This window comes from Cuculus canorus, chromosome 6 (genome assembly GCF_017976375.1).
Source record: "Cuculus canorus isolate bCucCan1 chromosome 6, bCucCan1.pri, whole genome shotgun sequence".
Lineage (NCBI taxonomy): Eukaryota > Metazoa > Chordata > Aves > Cuculiformes > Cuculidae > Cuculus > Cuculus canorus.
Genome location: NC_071406.1, coordinates 25,964,009 through 25,985,366, shown reverse-complemented (window position 1 = coordinate 25,985,366; position 21,358 = coordinate 25,964,009). Strand labels below are relative to the sequence as shown.

Sequence of the window (21,358 nt, the reverse complement as noted above, 5' to 3'; positions counted from 1 at the left end):
GGCTAACCTTGTGTGTAAATATTGTCTAGGTTACCTATCAGCTCCTCAGAGGAAAGAATTTAGTTTGATATTATACTTAGGCTTCTGTAGCTACAGGGACAAAATACACCCAGTGCATAGAAGAAAAAAAAGGCCAAAGGTTCAGACAGAGAAAGCTTCAGTTTCAGAACACAAAATTTATAGTAACTGTGACCTTGTAGAATGTTAACAACTGACGGATACTACTGAAAATCCTGCAAGTCAGATGCAATTGCAGCCAATAAATTCATGAGATAGTTGATAGTTTTATTTCAATGTAGATGCAGCTTTTTTATTATTCAGTAACTTACAGGGTGTTTGCTCACATTATTTGACTAGCTGATGAGGCCAAAGTCAGCCATGAAAAAACTGACTAAAATTTGTCATGACTAAGAACTATGTAGATTCTGGATTTTGGCAAGCAACATGGAGAGACAGGCTAAGCAAAACCCAATGTAACCAGGGGAGGAAAAAGGAAGTCGATGACTTGTGTGATACTGACAATCGAATATAACATATAAAAGGACCATTTTGATCCTGGGGAGCAATTCATTGATAAAAGCTAGTATGAGAGCTATAGCCTGCAGAGATAGGTGGGAAAAAAAAGTGTACTGCAGACAGACAGGAAGATCTCTGCCCACAAAGCCCTGAAATGAGAGCTGACGACATTAATGGAAATGGACAGGTCTGATTCTTCTTTAGGTCATTTGCTTTCTCAGCAATTCCAGTCACTTCCACTTTCCTTCACTAGGATTTAGCATCAGCTTCCAGTGGCCTGAGTTAGCTTTTAGCTCCACATTAACAGCCTTGCAGAGCTTCAGCTGGATCCAACATCCCCATTATATTCACTATAGCTCAGCAAAAATATTTTTTGTTTTAGTTTGTGAGTCTATGCACATTTGTATTTTTTTCCTAGATAGTATATCTTCATCATTGCAAAAATAAACATCTGTTGTATTTTACCCATTTCTTTGGCTTCTCTATACACTAAACTCAAACTCAGTCACAGAAAGATGATAAATTCCCAATATGCTAAGATTTTACCGGGAAAAATCAATGTTCAAGGACAGAAAAAAAAAAAGTGATGTAAGTCCTATGATTTTGCCACGTGTTCAAGTATTTTTGGACCCCAGACAGTACATTAAGAAGTGACAGATTCATGTAGTTGTTTATCTGGTGATTTATAAAGTTTGCTAGCTGATTTAATGGAGTGCTAGAGAGCGTTGTTGTTGGACCAAGAAAAGAGAATCATAAAATGGTAATGAATGTCATGCTAGCTCATGAATATTTCATTGGGGTCTCTTTCAGACACCTGTTAGTTTATCTGAAGATCTGGGAGTATACTGCATATAAATCGGATGGAGGGTAGAACTGCACAGTATGCTGAGAGACATCGAGGAGAGAGGTTGGGTGAGCGCGACGTGTTTGAACAAGTTTCTCAAAGGCACAGTACCTCAGTTAATGAACTCATGAATTGTGAAGTATCAAGGCCATCAAGCAGTGGTCTCATTTATTTACCATTTGAACAGTCAAAACCAACAGGTAGTGTCTTTCAAGACCGTCACCTTTACCAACGACTTCTGAGAGTGCTGGTTAGTGGTAACTTTGAAGGTAAGCTTTCTATGAGAAGGCTGAATGCACTCTCATCCCATCAAGTATTTCTTACATGTGCTGATTAGAGCAATATACAATGTGAACAGACATTTATAATAAGGTAAATCTGGAACAAAGACTTCCATCTCTTCACCTTTAACATCTTGAAGTGGGAAATGTACTCTCTATGCACCTTTAAGCCATGCACAAGTATATTTACCCTCCAATCAATTATGTATTCCACTGTTAATTTTGTAATAGGTCTTGAATATTTCAAATTTAATTCTTTGTGCAATCTAATGCCAAATATTAATGAAAAGAAAAAGTTTTGTCTATATAAGCTGTCTTTTACTGCCTTATGATCCACATCAGCCACACAGACCTGCCTTTTCATAGCAGTGCAGTCCACCACGAAGTGGACAATTCTCTGTTCTGTTTCCTTGGTTGTTTCTTAGTGATAAACCACTTTAGAATGATGGACTCACAACTTCATGCAGCCTGAACATTTGCACAAGACAAAGAAATCAAAGAACAACTCTGAGACCAGGTCAGCAATAGCGCCATGCCAGAAGTTCTGTTTAGGGAATTACAGAAGAGGTAAAAAAAAAAGATGAAGGACTTGAAGGGGCTTACAAAGGTAGTACATAGGTTTTCTAGCAGTGCTTGCATATGAAACAAGACTGAATCCCATCCCACAGTCTGAAGGCTGTATAAGACCCCCTGAAGAGTCTTGATTTAGTTAAAAAATCATTTTGGCATTAGCCCATAGGATCCAAGATTCAGCTCCATTTTTATACCTGTTGGCAAGATGAGCTTGTATTTGAAGATGAAAATGCACTATTTCCACTGACTTAGAAGGAAGCCGTTAGGACAAATTCTCTACCAGTAACTGTGCTATCATACAGCTTTGTATCAGTTGACATCATCTACAAGACAAGAAGGCAGGAATGGCAATTCATGAAAGCTATGAGGCCTTGCAGTTTGTCACACTGTTCGAAACACAATTTGTGAAGGGATTCAATTCAGTATTAAAATCTCTATCACAAATAATTATCTACTTTCTGTTACAAAAACATGAGGTCCTTAAATTAGTCTGCTTTTACCAAATGAATTTGGTGCTGCAACATAAATAAAAATGCATGACTTCCCTATACAGTTTATCACATTTCATTATAACCGCCATAGGTAACTGTGGTGCAGTCTCATATAGATAAGCACAAAGTAAGCATAATTTTTTTTTCTATTATTATCACATCTTAGACGGTAACACACTGAGAAAATAGCGTGGAACAAATTTTTCAGTTACTTCTTCTGAGACAGCTTGATCTGTATTTGCAAGATGGACAAAGGAGTTGAAATGTATTTGTGAAAAATTGTTTGTACGGTTCTGCTTTGTGTAAAGATTTGCTGTGCAGACCAGAGGGAGAGAGATATGCTGTCCTAGCAGATTTGAGTTATGTTTATAGTCATTTGTTTGGCCAGTGTTTATTACTTAATAATCAACATTTATTATTACATCAATTCTAATTGGGGTGTATGAAACATGTAGTGCGTTGGCCGCATGACATCAGTTTATTTGCTGAATAATTTAGACTATTTCTTTCTAATACCTTAGGCTGCAATATCATTACTTTTATGCTGTCTTAATATTCTAGTTATATTGATGTTATTTCACTTGTTACTACCTTCTTGACATGAAATTGTTTTTCAAATATGGAAATCCTGCTCAAATATTTCTAGATGATGGAATCTTGCATTAGCCTATAATGTATCATAATAACTAAACAGTGCAACATAAAGCAAATGATTTGTTTCCTAACCTGTGCCAGCCTTCACAGTAAGGAGACAAAAGATGCCAGAAGGAGAATTTTGTTCTGTATATTTTTTTATATATTCTTATCCATTTTGCCAGAAAGTAGGGAATAATCTTGTTGATAACACAGAGGCAGCAAACATACAAGCATTAAATGGACAGTGTGATTTATCCCACTTTACACTGCTTTATAAGCAGCATGTATCACTCCTGTGAGTCGTCTTCTGCTTAAAGAATTGTAAGGAATATATCTTACTATTACTTTTATTGATAAAAAGGACCAAACCACCTTAATTCATTCTTCATCCTGACTCTTTTATCACAGCATAGTTGTGATTAGGATTCTGATCACTGAGTGTGCCACTCTGAGATTGAGAGGCTCTAGCTACTCATCTATTATTCTTCATGAAGCAAAGCTCCAGTGTACCATCTGTTTTCTTACTGAATCTTGCATGTAGCTGCAAAGAGCTGGTCACCAGAGATTGAGTCTGGCGAGCAAGCTCTTGGTTTGCTTGGAGACAGCCAAGTGTTCACTGCTATTGGCCTGTTTAAGTTTCAGGTGACAATAAATGATTGTTCTCTGCTCTACTTAAATTTATATTTGTTCTGGTATTTAATCTCTGTTTAATTTATATTTGGTCCTATTCGAGCTTCTAATTTTGTTGCTTTTTTCCAACCAAAAATCAATTGGGGAAAAAAAACCCTGAAGCTATAGACAAGCATGCTGTAGAGCTTTGTTTGGGGATAGGTCTGTCTTGCATTCATAATCCGCTTTGAATTAACAAAGGCTGTTCTATGCAGATGATGCCTCCCCTTTTGACACAAGGAATAGGGATGGTTCCTGGTGTGATCATGCTCAGATAAAACATGATAGCAGCAATCAATTGAATATCCCATGATTGCTCTTGTTTAACCAGACCATATAGTTAACTTTGCTTTATTTTGAGAAGACTGCAGGATTGCAAGGGACCAGTTTAATCACCCAGACATCGCAAGTTTACATTATGTCGTATGAGGTTGAGAGGCAGGGTGCTGAGCACTGGGTGAGGCTGGGACATGGCCATCTCTGGGGCATCCCACCACCCCTGCCTCATGAACCACTGTCTCCTGCTGTACAGAGGTGTAGCTGTACCCAGCTCGCTGCCACTGAGCTTTCCCTGTCTTTCTTGAGGCTTTTTTTCCTTTAAACTACATGATGTTATTGGAGCTTCAGAACACTGCAGTATTTTATAATAGTCTGCTCTATTCCCTAAAGAGCAATAAAAAGTAGCTTTTGAGGCTTCTCTTTGTGATCCATTATTTAGAGCCTGATTTGTGCTGTCTGCAATCCCCACGTCAGTGCCAATGGTCCTGCAGTTCCGCAGATTCCCTTCAGGACTAGACTAAAATCATGAATCTTTTTTTTAGAAGGTATTTAGATATCATCACAGTACAATTTTTTACAATCTGCTCCTCTTACCATGGATCTCCTTTTCATAGCAGAGAAGGCTGTCTATCGAAACAACTCTATTTCTTGCTGACTCTCAGCTTCCAGATTAAATTTTTACTTGGCAACGCAACTTCTTTCCCAAGATGATAGTTAGACTGTATTGGTCCTAGGCTCAGCTCAAACAAACATTTGTGTTTGCACAAAACCTGGCTATTTTCCCCATACGCTCAGTAGGACTCTGGGAACTGAGCCATACAGGGTCGGCAAGACCTGAAGTCATTAGCTCTATGCAGATTCTACATCAAGCAGTGCAGGTTATTAGAATGTGTCAGTAGTAGCAAGGGAGTTTATTTTTGCTTCATTCCTGTAAATGACAGCTTTATAATATGTGCACACTTGGGCAATCACTTCCCTTCCGCTCCTCTCTCCTCCCCCCCCCACCCCCGCCCTCAACTTTTACAGAAGGAGTAGAAACATCCTTGTCCTTAAATATGCCAAGGTGTTTTTTTCACTTCCATTGAATTCATTTCGTGGTATAAAATGTTCTGCCTGACACGGTAGCCCAGTGATGCCACATGGCAGTCTGATACTGCATTATGATTCATTCAAATGCCATAGCTGCACACGCTAATTGACAAAACTAGTAACTGACAGGATCTTTAGCCCAAGCAATTTGCAGTCTAAGTGCTAATGATGCTGTACGGCGTGAATCCATGGAGTCACGGGCATGCTGCTGGCAGTACCTGCGCAGAGGTTTTACAGGCTTCATCTTTGTGTCTCCAAGGCATTTTGTATGGGCTTTAAAGCAGTCCAGAAGGCAAATTTGAGTGAGGGAGGGAGAACACATGTCAGTATGTAAGTTACATAAGAAATAGTGTAACTCCCCTTTCTGCTGGTGAAGAGTCCTTGCATAGGAGTTCAAAAAGGAGCACAGAGTTTTGGTCCCTACTCCAAAGACTACAGGCATGTCTCAGATTAGTCCTTGAAACACATTTCATCCACAAGGCTACCGGCAGGAAATACCCTACTGATATAAGTTCTATGCTGGTGTATTATCTTGTTTTGCCTCACATTGCTCCCCTGAGAACCAAAGATGATCCTTTTTTCCTTCTTTTCTTCCCCTTTTTGTCTTTCCTCCCCCCCTTTTGCTTTCCTCCTCCCACTTTTGCTTTCCTCCTTCCATTATTTTTGAGGTTAAGTACTTCAAAAGCAGATCAGGAGGAGAGGAAAAGAACTTTTGCCTTCATCTCAAATAACCCTAGGCCAATGCTGAAAACACTCTTCCAGCAGGTAGATCTAGGTAGAGAGGGGGCTGAATGCAAGTTTCCTGGATAATCACTAACATTCTGTGAAAGAGGAGAGCGAAAGAAGCATCAGCACTACCTTCCCTTCCCTCTCATCTCAGTGCAGCTGCTGTGCAGTGAGGAGCCCTGCTCTCCTCCTGCACTGCCCATTCTGAGCAGACCCACAAGGCAGCCTCAGAGCACTAATGACACGCCTTTGCCCAACTCCCACAACCCATTAATCTGGGAGAGACTAAGACTCATGTCTGCTCACACTACGGAGATTTAGGATACACAAGCAAAATTCCAGGCACTCTGAGTTTACTGTTTCCCCTGACAAGTTACAGAGGAGCAGATGAGTTTGCATGTGGGTGCTTCATTTCTTCCTAAATCCTCCTTAATGAGTCCAAAGCCTCTGGTCTTTAGCAAAACCCTTAGGCTTTCAAAGTAGTAGCTTAATTATTTTGGTGATGGCAAAAGGAGCTCGTTAAGATGAACATGGTTTATGGTCTGATTCAGAGGTAAGCCTTTGCGGACTCATTTAGAGATTTGGGTACAAGAAGCTCCAGAAACAGGAAGCACAAAGTCTTTCAGGACTTCCAAAAGTAGTAGCCTCCAAGTCATGAAGCAAGAACTAAGACTCTAGTTGTGCACATTACATAAATTGCTAGAAAGAACAAAGCCCTTCATAGAGGGCAAAGACAGGAATCTGGAGGCTAAAAATGTTATGTCAGAAATTAGTCAACAAAAAGGTGAGATTTATTCAGCCATTGCCCTTAGGACTGTATAATTTGGTATCAGTGCTTAAAGCGCAGATGGAGCAAACAAAATATTCTTTTATCATCATGGACATCCCATCCAGCCACCTCTAGTGCTCAGGACCTTGCTGGAGTGAGAAGTGTGTCAGAGGGAGCAAAATGACATCACCCCTTTTACTCTCATCTGTGACTCTTGTCCGTGATGCTGTGAACCTGTCATCAAAAGAAGCAACTTCATTTTAAGACTAGAAGGCATTCGCTGTATCCAGAGGGATCAATAAGGTAATAGGAAGTGCATTCCTTCTCCAGCCTATGGTTTGCAGGTCGGAGACGGTCTTAGAGACATAAGCTATTGTTCATGCCAGCGCTGGTTTTCTCCTCTCTCGTTGTGGGTGTTTCATTTTGTCATCCCTCCAAAAGAGCTGTAATTGACAACACCATCTGAAAAAAAACCAACCCAAACTTGATCTTTTGTAAAAGGCTAAACTGATCTCTAACAGTGGGGGTTTGCCATTGAAATCAGCAGACTGGTACCTCTCTACTCAGAACATCAGTCCTCATTTAACCGCCCCATATTGGAGGATGACAAGGCCATGTCAGCACTTTGACCATCTGAACCCAAATTTATATCACTCGAATCATCCACATCACACGGTATTAACTGAGTAATACTTCTGCTCTAACTCTGGATGAACTTTGAAAACCCTCAGGCTGGAAGAGGCTATACATGAGGAAGATAGTAATCTCTCCTTGCCTCTCCATGTACAGCAGGTCTGGCTCTTACCTACATTATTGATTCTCTGGTTTGGGGTTTGCTTTTGGTTTTTTTTATTGACTATGCCTTAGCTATCAAAATCGTTGTTGCTTTTATGATGAGCTGCGACATATATTATCTAACCAGATATAACATGTCTGAAATAGTAAGGGAAAAATGAATTGAAGTGGATACCTGCTGCTTTCAATTCTGATATCAAAACCGTGTGTGACATAATGCCACTGGTCAAAAGCAGCAGACAGAGCTGTTAATAGTCATGTTATCTGTGAATCATAGCTATTGCCTTTTCACAGGTTGATGGGCAGGGGAGTACAGAACAGTGAACTCTCACATTTCAGGCTCCATCTCGATAAATACACTTGATTATTCAAGTATACGGTGACTGAAAAACAATATTCGATGTAGATATTAAAAAATCAAATAGAAGGATAGCTTTATGCTTAGGGCATAGGTATGAAAGATTCAAATTCATGATCAGTCGCTAAAGACTCCATCTACGGCACAGGACAGTTCCTCCAGGTCGCATCCTCAGAGTGGCCAAACAACATTGCAGTCACCTTGGTGGTATGAAGATCATTAAGCAGCTGCTGAGGATCTGGATTTGGTCCCTGTGGGTCAGTTCCTCACCTCTAAAACAACAAACTGTAGTTTTCTGTTTCAAAGTACACTTTGTACATACATGAACTTTACATAGTGAGCAAACTCGATTGAAATGTTAAAGAATTGAATGTTAATAACATACAGGATGTGGAGATTTTTTTTTACTTAAAAAAAGTCAAAATAATTCATGTTCTAAAAAACACTGTGTTGAGCTTGATTCCATATGAATGGATTTGAATTTCATTGTAACTTTTTAATAACACAGACAGTATAAATACCTTTATGCACATATCTTGGCTAACTTGAGCAACTGTCACTCTCAGAGTGACACATTCTCATTCACACATTTCTCACTCTCAGAGTGACAGTGGGTCAAAACTGTCATTCCTCCTGTCAGGAAACAGTAACTTAGAAAAACAAAGTTTACCCTGTTTGCAACTTCAGTTTCTGTGGTGATGACAAATCAGCATTTCTTAACCTCCAGCTTTTACCATGAAATGTGTATGAAAGGGATGAGTGAGTTTAAAGAAAATAAGTCAGCAGGTACAAACACCATTTTATTTATTTAATATCTTGAATTATTAAAAAGATAGGTGCCGCTTGGCAGATAGCTTCCATTGTTGCATGAACTATCCGCCAGCAAAAGGAACAATGTGTTGACAGGTATCTTTGACTGTGAATTACAATAACAAGGATTGAACCTCAATGGATAGCAGAAAGTGAACCATGCTATAGCTAGAATTATAGCTAGAGTGAACAGAAGTGTTATAGATACATGATAGCATTATAAACTGGCATTAATTATTTTAGGATTAATTCCTTTTAAACAATAAATGCAGAAGGTCACAAACTGGAGGACAGCTTTGCTAAATTAAACTTAACACTAGGGCAAAATATCCTGGTAGACTGGTAATGGGCTACAGTGATTTAATCCATAGGTCATTGACATGAATCTGTCTCAAAATGCTAATGATTAATGGAGAGCCAAGGACTTCACTGATCTGGACACTTATGTTCAGAAAACAGCAAGAACAGTAGAAGCAAAAAAATTAAATACAAAAATAATTTAAAAGACAGGAAAATGCGGTGATTTTTTTTTCTTTTACACCTTAGCAGGGAATATAGGCAAGTTACTGAAACATGTCTTCCTTAGGGAAAAGAACTCTCTTTGCTTATAAAGTTACCTTTAAAAGAAATGTATTGTATTTGCTTTTCAGAGAATATATTGTATATGAACAAACTAAAAAAAGAGCATGATACTGAGATGTATGTCCCTAACTCATGAGTGAAAGAACATGATTTTTAACATCTACCTTAGACTAGGAATTTTGATTGAGGTATTTTCACCCAATGATGGTTTTATTTTTTTACCCGATTTTTGGGCTTTCTTGTTTGTTTGTTTTTTTTTTTATCTTTGGGTTGGTTTGTTTGTTCATTGGGGTTTTTTTACTTTTCCTGGGCATGGACTACTGAACTAGAACTAACAAAGATTTGATTGAACTGTCTCTCTCCTCAGTTTGGCTCAGAATAGAATCAATTCTTGTGCAATTGCTCTGTGTGGAATTCCACAGCCAAACAAAAGCAAAGTCTTATTTCGTGCTACCTTGCATTGTGCTCCACTATAAGGAGACATCCACATGGGGGAATTAAGTGTGCTTTAAATTTCCACCATAACTTTCTCTGAATGGCATCCTCATGTAAATAATCCATACAGTATCAGTCTTTGAAATATATCTGCTTACAAACTACCGTTGCAGCTCCCATGGCATCTCCCTGCTGGATAGTCACTTTTTTGCAGAAGTTCCTCCTTTTTAGAGATGAGAACTGTCTGCCTCTGACTAGCACTGTCCTTGCCCTGGATGCTCTTGGGAAGTCCTACCATGCTCATCAGACTCCATTCAGAGCCACCTCACAGTGTTTTTATCACAGCTGCCTTTGCAGGGGCACCTTACACGGGTGAGCAGAGCCAAGCACTGATTCACCAGAGCTCATCCACTTTGCACCGCTCACAATCGACCAAAAGCAGAGCTCCCATGTGGATATGACTTCTGGAGAGCACACACCTTTGTGCCAGCTCTGCCTGGAGCCAGGGACGTTTCCCACATCCTGAGGCCCTGCATCTACACTGAGTCTCTCCTCCATGTCATCCAGTCCTCAGAGAGATGCTTTCTCTAACACTGCACTCTTTTTTTTGTCTTTTCTTTTGTCTTTGGGAAAAGGAAAACACTGCTGCATCTACCTTCCACTTTTGTGCTAGCAGCTTCCTATCATTGTATAATTTTTTTCAAGTAGAAAAAGTCAATGCTTTTCCTTTAATTCTTCTGGTTTTACAATATCCTCTTTCACTGCTCAGATTTCTCTATTCCTGACACAGAGTGACTAAGGGTCAGTGGCTTTAGATATCTGCAGCCCCATTTCCTGACAGGTTATTGAACCTGTTTCAGGTTTCTAGTGGCCAATCCACTTCTGTGGAGGAGAACTTGTGATCCATAGTGGAGACTGCAGACATAAAAATAACAAGAGACAAATTGGAATCCAGATGCTGTCTACACTGACATAATTACGCTGTTATATGCATTCCTGGAAGTCGGATAGCCTGCATGGGGCATTAGTTTTCATGTGGTTAAGAAGGCTTTATGACATTTTGACTCCTGTACAGAATGGTAGATTTGAGTACTATGAAGAATTAAATTCACACCGTAACTCCTGACTATTTCATAAAAGTAGTTTCTCTTCAGAAAGGTAAATAGAAAAATGATGTGTGGGGTGAGTCAAAGATCAAATAGTGTTTATTGATCTAGATGTGGGCCAGCAAGTGAATCCAGCTATCCATAGCATACAGAAAGCACATCTGCCGAAGTTTATAAACACTCTCTCTGCTTCCTTGTTGCAACAGCCTAGATCTTCAATAGTACCACTAATGACCATGTGAACTCAGAGTACAGTCTTGATTGACTGATCTTAACTGTCTTAAGTAGTCTTAAATGCATAGCTTTTTGTTAATTAAGCTCTGGACAGATGCTTTTATTCAGTGAGAGGTTTCAGGATGGTGTCATGTGCAAATCCTGGGATGATTAGTGATTTCCCTTCAGGAGAACACTGCTGGATCATTCTGCTTTGCAGCTCATCACCATTAACTCTCATTAAGAGTCCAGTCTGCACAGAGAACAAGGGAAGTTTTCTCATCCTCATTATTTTTGAAACCACTAGTTTCCCCAATAAGAATATTTCTAAATCCAAGTTGTTCATTACAACAGCCAGAAGAAAAAGTCAACTAAAACTATTGCCACAGAAAAAAATAAAAAGATTCAGACATAACAGTCATGTTTTTACATGAAATGTGAGAGACACTAGCAATTGTGTATTTATATCTCAGAAGACACCCTTTATGTAGCAGGTTTTTATCTGCCCAAATGTAGAGGTTACTAACCCTTTAATTAAAATGTAATGTTATGTCTTTGCCACTTTGTTAATCCTAAAAAGTTCAGAGATCATTAAATAATAAAACTGCTATTGGAAGTAGTAAAATGGTGGGAATAGTTTGGCAAGCCACAAGCAGAAAGAAATAAGAATCTACTGAAAATTCTGTACAGAGTACCTGAAAAATCTCAGTTACAGGCTAAAAATCTCTTTGGGTTGTACTCTATTTTTAAAATAGGTGATGTAATTTGAACATGCTGCTTTAAGACTAAAAATAAGCCATACCTAACTTTTCATGTTGCTATTCTATTTAATGGTTATATTTACAGAATCTTTCCTTTTATATGGCAGGAATAGGGATAAAATGCCTTATCCTATGTAACATAGCACCTGGGTAGTGCGTGCTTGTAAAAAGAAAAGTGTCCTTGTAAAAGTAAAACTGGACACATGTAAGCAGATTCAAAATGAGTAATTGATGCCTCCTCTCTGAAGTACTTAATACCATATATCAGGAGGCTTTCTGGGTCTATATGTCACAAGACAAATGTCCAGACTGAGAAGGCTGATCTGCACCCTCTAGTGACCCAAACTAGTCGAAACATTGTCAGCTACAAATTACTAAATGACCTGGAAAGCTTCTCCCCTAGCAAAGACCTTATCACTCTATTTCGTTTTCAGGGCATATAATCAAAAATCTCAATAAAATTGAGAAAACTGGACTTTAGCAGGATATATGGAAAAAGACCATAGGAGAGGACTTCTCCCAGCTGCCAGCATAGCCATGAGTAGCTGTATAAAGTGGAAAGCAGACCCATGATATCCATGCCACTTCCTCTGACCTGCCCACAAACCGCGTGGAATTTGCACTCCTGGATCACAGAGTCATGGAGAAAGGGTGTCTGTGTCCTTCACACTGTCCCTGCACTCCACTCCCCCTCCACGGGAGGGCTGTGCTGCTCCCAGCCTCCTGCAGCCACCGGGCAGGGTTGTACAAATTAGCCTGGGAGAGCCTTGAGAGCATGTTCTAAAAATAAAGGCAGTTAAGAGTAATCTGCTGTGGCAAGCATGTGTGTGTATGATACGTATTTACTGCAAGCCTAGTGATTTAATAGGATTAAATTCTGATCAGCAGAAAGAAGATTGATCATACTAATGAGAAGATGGGTAGAGTACATCTGGCTCAGTGGCAAACTGGTTTAAGGAAGGAAGTGATATAGTTCAGTGTATATTACGAAGGAACCACATTGGACCTCAGGCTTATTCACTATATTAAGTGAGCAATACTGTAAGAAAATTGGATAGGCTAGCATCCTCTTTTTAGGTAAGCATTTAATGCTTTACTGTGATACTTTATTCCTTTTTCAGTATTAGGCATGAAATGAAATGTTCAGAATAATATGGTCATAAAAGCAGATTTGCAAACAGAGAGAAGAATGCCCAGCCCAGTAGCAAATGTAGTGCCATGTAATGCAGCATTTGGTAAAGATTATCATGAAGCAATTTTCATGGCTGAATTCAAAACATATGCTGTCAGTAGCCCCGTTTCCAACAGCAGTGAACCTGACAGGGAAATTATCTGAGGAAGAATAGGCTCCCAATGTTTTCAAACTGTAAGGCAACTCTCCAAAAGGGACAGCTTGCAGCATACAGATGAGTCAAGAAAACGACGGGGGGTTAGACTCCAGTGAAGTATAGTATAGGTGCTCGTTGCTTAGAAGCAAAGCAAGCGGAGAAAGAAAGTTCAAGCAGAGGGCTCCAGGGAGTTACCAGGGAGAATAATTAAAAATTTGGAGGAATGCTAATGTGCTGAACTAAGAAAAGGAGAAAATTTAAAGGTTAGCAGAAAAAATAGGTCAATGGAGTAGAAAAGGCAATGAAACCTGACGACTGCAAATGTGCTTTCCTGCCCTCCTGGCAGCCTTAAGACTTGATAAGCAGAGATTGGCAGAAAGCACGCAATGCAACCAGCATATCCAAGTGCAACTAGCAGACACTTTTAATGAAAAGCAGTAATTGGAAAATGCCCTCTTCAAAACTACTTTTGCCAGAGTTTCTTCCCACTCTTCTCCCCTCTACACACTGTTTCATTTTTCTAGCACTTAATTGTATTTTCTTTCTGGCATTTGTTGTTGTTGGGCTTTGCTTCAACGTGGTTATTCTTTGTGTTTTATGTGAGGTATCTTCATGTTGCTTTGCTTTTGATTTGCGTCTTTGACAGTGTGATAGGACTTTACTTAAACATGGAAGCTTATCATACAAAGAAGGTGCAATTTTTAAACTCATCAAGAAATCCATGCATGGCTTCAAGAAGTGTGAAAAGTCTTTTTTTTTTAAACAGAATGAAAATGAAGGTGGTCTTCACAACTTGCAAGCACCTTTTTATGCCATTGTATTTTATTTTTATCATGTTTAATAATAAATCTCTACACATGGTCCATCTTTTTTAGGTCAGGTCTTGGAGCAGAAGCAGTAAACAATCACTTTCTTAATGTTCATTATCTGATTAAAGAAATTGAGGCACGTAACAGTACAGAGGTTAAAAGACAGGGAGGATTAAAGGATGAGTATAGCTAATTAAGGAACCAGCCCTACAATTACATACATGGTTAACTTTAAGTACTTCAGCATTAATGGGACTACTGACATGCTTAAGTTAAGCGCATGTGTTTGTGAACTAGAGCCTGAAGACCACATCCTGAGAGATGCTGAGAACATGCTACACATTCCGGGCAAGAGGACTGCCCGGATCCCAGTGGCAGCTGAGGATATTGTGCACTTTTTAGCACCAGGCTACAGCACAGAGTAGCACAAGTTAATTGGGAAAAGGCTGTTGAGGATTTTGCAATAATGCTTCCTAGGTAAATAATGGGCAACATTATTCACTGGTTCCTTAATCTCTGTTGTTGACTTCATTTAGGCACCTCAGAGCTGGCAGGTCCCAGAACTGTGAGAATCTATGCAGCGATGTGTCAGGCTTACCTGGACCAACCTCTGCTGGAACAAGCTGCCAGCAGGAGCTTTGGGCACGGGAGCATAGAGATTATCTTGGCCCTTGCTCTGCCCTGGAGTCACCTCTCAGAATTTCCAATGACAGTGTCTTCTAAAGGACCTAATTCTTCTTAAACCTTGTGTAATTCAACATCAAAGTTCATATCCAGCTGCGCTCACTATTGCTTTTTTTCCTTCTTACATCCAAATCCGTCGCTAACTGCATTTTCAACTTTTTCAAGTTCTTGGGTCTTTTGAAGTTCCACTATGCCTGTGTTTCCCACAGTCTATTCCCCAACCTGCTTTGCACTGTTATCAAGGACTGAGAGATCCTTTGTCCCAAAACCTCAAAGGAATATTTCAGTTCTTTCTTTATCCATTTCTGAGACAGCTCTGTCCCCTGGCCTGAGCACTTCTTAATTTACTCTTAGCATTCAATCCATTTTTCTATAGGCACGTAAAATTCACTCTTAACTTTCCTTATTTCAATCAACATTCACACAGGGACATTTGCATGTGTCTCGAATTATCGTTTTATTAAAACCCTTTGCTTCTTTACCATTTCAATTACCATTCTGTGTAATATCATTTGCATTTGCATGGTAACTTCACCTATAAAAGACAAAAGTTTTATTCCCTTTTAACAGATGAGTAAAATGGAATCAGAGAGACTAGAAAGACATCTTTGCAGCTCAGTACGTCTATATGTCTTCAACGTGTGAACTTAACAGCATTGGAGGAAAATACTGTAAACACAAAGAATTGTCGTGTAAATCAAAGTGTTATAAATCACAGATCTGAATGATGGAACCTTGACTCGAATAATCACTTTTAATCTTGGTTTGCATACGCAATTTTCATTGTTATTCTAAAAATGTTTACTGGTGTGTATAATCATTCAAAATTGCAACTGCATGTAGCCATTTCTCCAGATGGATATTTCTTGCTATGTACTCTTCATATATGTGTTTATTTAAGCAGAAAGTTTAACGTATATTTATTTAAATTCTACAGTAGAAACCTTAACTTGCATTAGAAAACAGTTCACTACATGATCAATTTTAGCAGATAAGAGGGTTTTTTTATTTGTATCAAGCTGAATATATAATTACAGTTGTCAAATTGAGATTTAAAAATATACTATTAGTAACCCCCTTTTTTAATGTACCAAATAGCATAATTTATTAAAACATATATTAGCATTATGTTAGTACTAACTACCCATAGTAAACTGGAAATTTGTTTCCTGTTATGAAAGAGGTTTTAGGACTCCAAATCTGCAATAGAGGCGTAATGAAATTTTCAAAACTACACCAGCAATCGGGTGCCTGCGTCCAAAGAAATCAATGGACACAGAGTGACCTGTGGGCAGTCTTGAAAATCCCCAGAGACAAGTGTTTGCAAATGTGCTCAAAAACCTGTGCTAGGGACTTCCAAATTTCTGTAACTAGTTGAGTTCCTCATCACTTTTTGTGTTTAATCATGGATTTTGAAATACTAAAATAGGCTGTTCTTTTCAATTTAAAATTCATCTCATTTCTATGAATGACTTATTTGGAAAAGAAGTTATATTCTCTTTATTTCTGCTGAACTGCAGCACAAAGTCATTTGGCCAAAAGCTCTTCTGCAGCCCTGAAAACACCTACAGCTTTAAAAGTAAACAGAACCCATCATCTGCTCTGTTGTAAAGATGGATATAGAAACTATATTTCATCAGGTTAGATTTCATAGCTTCATATATGTTGTTAATAAAATGATTGAGCTACTGTAAAAATGTAAAAATGTTTCAGTGATTCTGCACATCATTGAAAACGTAACATTCTTCAACTCATTAGAGTGGATAGGGTACTTCTTAAACACGGTTTTGTTTAGCAGTAAATTATACTAAGAGTAATCTTAGCACACGCTTGCTCTACACATAATTTTTGCATTAAATTTAAATTGTTTTAAGATGACTTTATATATATATGTTTTTAATGACTTCTTCTAAAAACTACTTTCATAATCTATTCTTCTGTCAAGCTTGTAGCGCACCTCAGGAAACATTTTAGACTTTCTCAGCCCCGGTTTTGGTACACAGTTGCCGAAACCCTCTTGAAGTCCCTGACAGCAGCACGCTCACCATTTGACTCCTCAGCACTTTTCCGTGTGGGTGGTTCTGCTATTGCTTATTCTCTGACTGAGCTTTTATTAAAAAATTATGAGCAAGTTTTTCAGAGTCCTAGATATTTCCCCAACTAACTCAAAATAAATAAAAAAAAGAAAGAGCAATTGTCTGTGGGACCTGCATACAGAAAGTGTAGCAAGAGATGTGAGTAAGCCAGATGTCTAGGGGAGAAGGGATGTGGCCAGCCTGGGCACGAGGGCAAGTGGACCTGCGGTATCCAGCAGTCGAAACAACACTTCAGTCCACGGTGGCTGCCAACCTGGGGTGCAGGTGGTCCTAGTTGATCTGCTCTAGAATTTGCACCTCCAGGATCTGAGCAAGAATTGTGTAAGGCCTGACTCTTAAAACCCCTCCTAATTAAGGCTGAACAGCCACTCTGCTGAGGGCTCACGAGTAAGATGCATGCCGTAATTGACACTTTCTTTGGGTAAGAGAACATGTACCACCGCCTCATTTGCCCCACACCTCCCTACGCATGATGGCTGCGGCAGGGACCACAGTAGAGACCCCGCAGCCGGTGTAGACTGGAGGAGGGCAGGAACAGAGGGCCTAATTACAGTGACACCCTCGGCGAGGCTCTGCCCCTGGCTGCGGGATGCTCCGCGCTCCTGCTCGGTGCTGGGAGAGGGTGGCACTGGGTGGACTGTCGAGCCCCTCTGCTCTCTTGACTAGGTGATGGTGGGAAATGTCTATGGTGCAAATGATCTTTCATGACCGCAGCTGTTTGCACAGTGGTCATTGGAGCCACGTTTCCAAGGCCATTTATGGTATTCTTTGCCATAATCTTTTTCTTTGCCCAGAGATGCTGAGGTGTGCCTTCGTGCTGAGGGCAGTGTGACACAGCAAAGCGGGATGCAGCCGCACTTGGATGAACACTTCCTACCACAGAATTTTTTTTTATAGAGTGAAAATTATCATGCAGTGTACAAAGAAAAGTAGAGATTTCAGTCTGACATTCTAATCATTATTATTTCAATTCTAACTGGTATTTTTAAATAATTTCCATTTTATTCTATAGAATAAAGTTTCAAGAGCTGTAAGAAAGAAATGTTTCATTTTTGAATCAAAGGAAATGTTTCATTATGTTAATCCTTTCTCTTTATTTTTTAACTTTCTGCTTTCTTTTACTTGCAGCCTGTTGCAAATGCAAGCACTTTTTTGTTTTGTTTCAGGTTAATCCAATACAATTTTCATTTCGACAGCTCTTCATGCAAATCACAGTGTCTGTTCTTTATAAGGCTCTGACTGTTAAAGCAGTAAGTGATATTCACTGCTCACCACTTTAAGGACAAATTGAAGCCCTAATCCTGTAAAGACCTACCTATTTTTATAGGTAGAACTGCTTACTGAGCATAACATTAATCACGTTAAGCTTGTAAAGCACTAGAGATCCTTGAATGGAAAACATTAGAGATGTGCAAAGGAGTGTTTTGACTTTCAAACACTTATCCCCTTCTCTGCCTTTTCCTGCTGAAGGATGGGGGGACTCATTCAAAATGAATTAAAAGAATTTTTTTGTTAGGATCCCAGTTCCGCATATTTTCTTTCATTTTATGCAGAGATCATATCCTTATTATTAGTTGTTTAGTTCAAAATAACGTCTGTCTCCTCAATTCAATTTCAGATCTTTTATTCTGATCCCTTGTTTTAAAGTATCATATCAACAGAATGGTAAGACATATAAAATTACTGCTCACTTTAATTCAAAAGATGCTCTGAGTAAAGTTGTTTTTACAGCTGGGATAATGTCCTCTTGCTCTGTTTCTCTCTTCTACTCAGGACACAGACCTCAGAGCTACTGAGGAAAGAAAAAGACATTGCATTCTTTGCTGAGCCTCCTCTTAGTTCCCCTTCCCACCTGAAGTGCCTAAGAGCATAACTCTGATGTAGAACTCATTCAGTGTCATAGCGCAGGTAATGCTTTTTATTATCCTTTTTCATATATGGAAGAAAAATCATATACCAGCTTGCAAATGCTTTACATTCAAACAAATGAGATAGAATGAGAGAGAGGCTTAATCTCAATTTTGCCTCAACCAGAGTTTGAAATGGGTTTTTCTCAAAATATATTCTAAATGGCTGGTCTTGGGATGGACAGGCAGGCAGGTCTGCAGTGCCAGTGTCACTTGTGCAAAGCTAATATTGCAGGGAAGCTGTAAAACACCTTGGGGCAAACCTCTGAGATTTTAACATTAGGACAGGAGTCCAGGTTTAAACATATGTTGGAGTTGCTGATCATCGTTTATCACTTGGGGTGTTCAAAGGTTGGGCTCTGGCAACATAGGTTCCCAATTACCATGGCTCTGAAGGCTTGTCTTTATTGCCTCTGCAGCTACGCCAGACTAGCCCGGCTGCCAGAAACTCTGCTACAGATTCAAGACATACTGACAGAAGGAATTTTTTGGCTAGTGTAGCAGTACCACATTCCTGACTGACATAAATAAAGACAGCATTTTTGTGCTGACGTAGCTGAGCGCACAGAAGAGGTCTGCCAGCATAACTAAGAGAACTAGAACTGTGGACTTATTTTTAAATTTAAAAAATAATTATCTGTCAGGATTGTTCCAGAAATCTTGAAAATCTGAAGCTAGCAGGCTCTAGAACTATAAAACAAATTAAAAAATCAAACAATCTATATTTAAAAATCTCATTATTTGCGGTACTGGGGAAGGACAAGTTGTGATTTGTGTTTTCATGCAACTGGAAACATTGCTGTTCGATTCACGTGAACCCTTCTCTCGGGCCCTGAAACCATTGCATAGTAGTCATATGTTGACACAAGTCTCCATTCTTTGGGAAGAAGCAGGTTGTAAACAGCATATAACAATTGCTTAAAGGCTCAAAAATTATTTGGTTTTGTCCTTCTTCCCGGTACTTTTTTAGGAAATAGAAGAGTATCGGTACCTTATTTCTTAAATAATCTTAGTATTGTTTTATTAAGCAACAATGGGGTTTTGTAATTAAAAATTGATGGTATAGAAAATAACATGTCATTGGCAGAAAAACACAGAGAAGAAATCTTTGTTTAAACCCACAAAGCATATCACTAGCAACAATCCTAATAAAAGTTATCTCAAGCCAGAAGATTAAAGGATTTTTTAGCATGCAAATATAGAAGCAAAGAAGAAATTTAGACATTCAGGTCAGGCATTCATGTAAGTAAATATATTCTTTAATTTATTAATGAAGATCAGAATCCTGTTAAATTGTTTATTAAACAGAGCTTCGGTATCTTTTGTGTCTGTAGCTGAACGTATTTTAAAGAGTTAGAAAGTCAATACATGAAAGATTAAAATAGCATTATTCACTAGTCTGTCACAGCAGGGTGACCAAGTCTGCTGCCATTAAGGCCGTCACTGCCACGTTACACAAAATATCTCAATTCAGAGGCTGAGATAAATGAATGCATGAAATATTTTAATATTATCAACCAATGAAAATAAAAGTAACAATTAATAATCTTATGCATCATTGTTCTGCCACCAACATCAGTCTGATAATTTAGTACACATTTCAAGCTTACAATTCATGGATTTGAAAGAATTTGTATCCATCAGGTTTGCCACTGATGCAAACATCAGACATCTTCAGACAAGTTAACAGTGTTATTGTATTGTGTTCCTATTTCTCTCAAATTTAAAAGTTTTTCCACACAAACGGAACAACCCACTATGTTGCTAACAAGGCACTCAGAGGTAACTATACAGTAGAATAACGGAAATGTTTTTAAGCTCAGCTTTGTTTGCTTACAACATTAACCTTTGTAGTTGAAATTTTACAGAGGTATTTTCTTTTACATAAAGTGTTTTAGCAATAAGTATTTCAACTGTTTTTAATGAGGAAAGATGGAAATAGGGTTTTTTTTTAAATAGATGATAAAAAATATAAACAATTACAGCATTGAAGTAATTATACACAATTGGCATTGCAAACAGATTAAGTTCTGCTTCTGTAACTTTGTCTTACATTATAAAAAACATCTTATAAAAAACATGGCAAATAGAAAACACTTTACAAGGAAGGCATTGCCATGACAGCAATTCCTTTACAGTATTTTACTATATATTATAAAAAAGTATCTGTAAGTGAGATGTCGGGTGTATGCGTAGTTATTTAATAGCAATTATCTGTGTATTCCAGTTTGTGAATGTATGACTGTGCATGTTTGTATATAATATATGGTGTGTTTTAATATATACCTTGCTATTCAAATAACTACACCTTACTGGAGCAGAGCACAGTAGATTTTGGCATTTAACAACATTATGCATAAGCTCCAAGCAAGAAAAAGAAATAATGCTGCTAGCATGTCTGCTATACTACAAGTGACCAAACTCATTAATACTGAGGTTAAATTATGTGCTATTGGCATACTAGGGGAAATAGGTAGCCCACAGCTTCCAGAACTTTTGAACACAAGAACCACTGTTTTTCAAATTTTTCATAGATCACTGTGCCTCCATATCATCAATCTTTATGAACGCAATAACAGCTGTAAATTAATTAACATGTAA

General features: G+C 38.6%; 1 long non-coding RNA gene across 1 annotated transcript in view; it reads left to right on the top strand.

The window, feature by feature from the left end:
* Nucleotides 1–16,880, top strand: part of LOC128852598 (uncharacterized) — a 29,906-nt gene extending 13,026 nt beyond the window's left edge. Inside the window, exon 3 of the long non-coding RNA XR_008450576.1 lies at nt 14,607–16,880. This is a non-coding gene — a long non-coding RNA (uncharacterized LOC128852598). The remainder of the gene's footprint in view (nt 1–14,606) is intronic.
* Nucleotides 16,881–21,358: the final 4,478 nt, after the last annotated feature.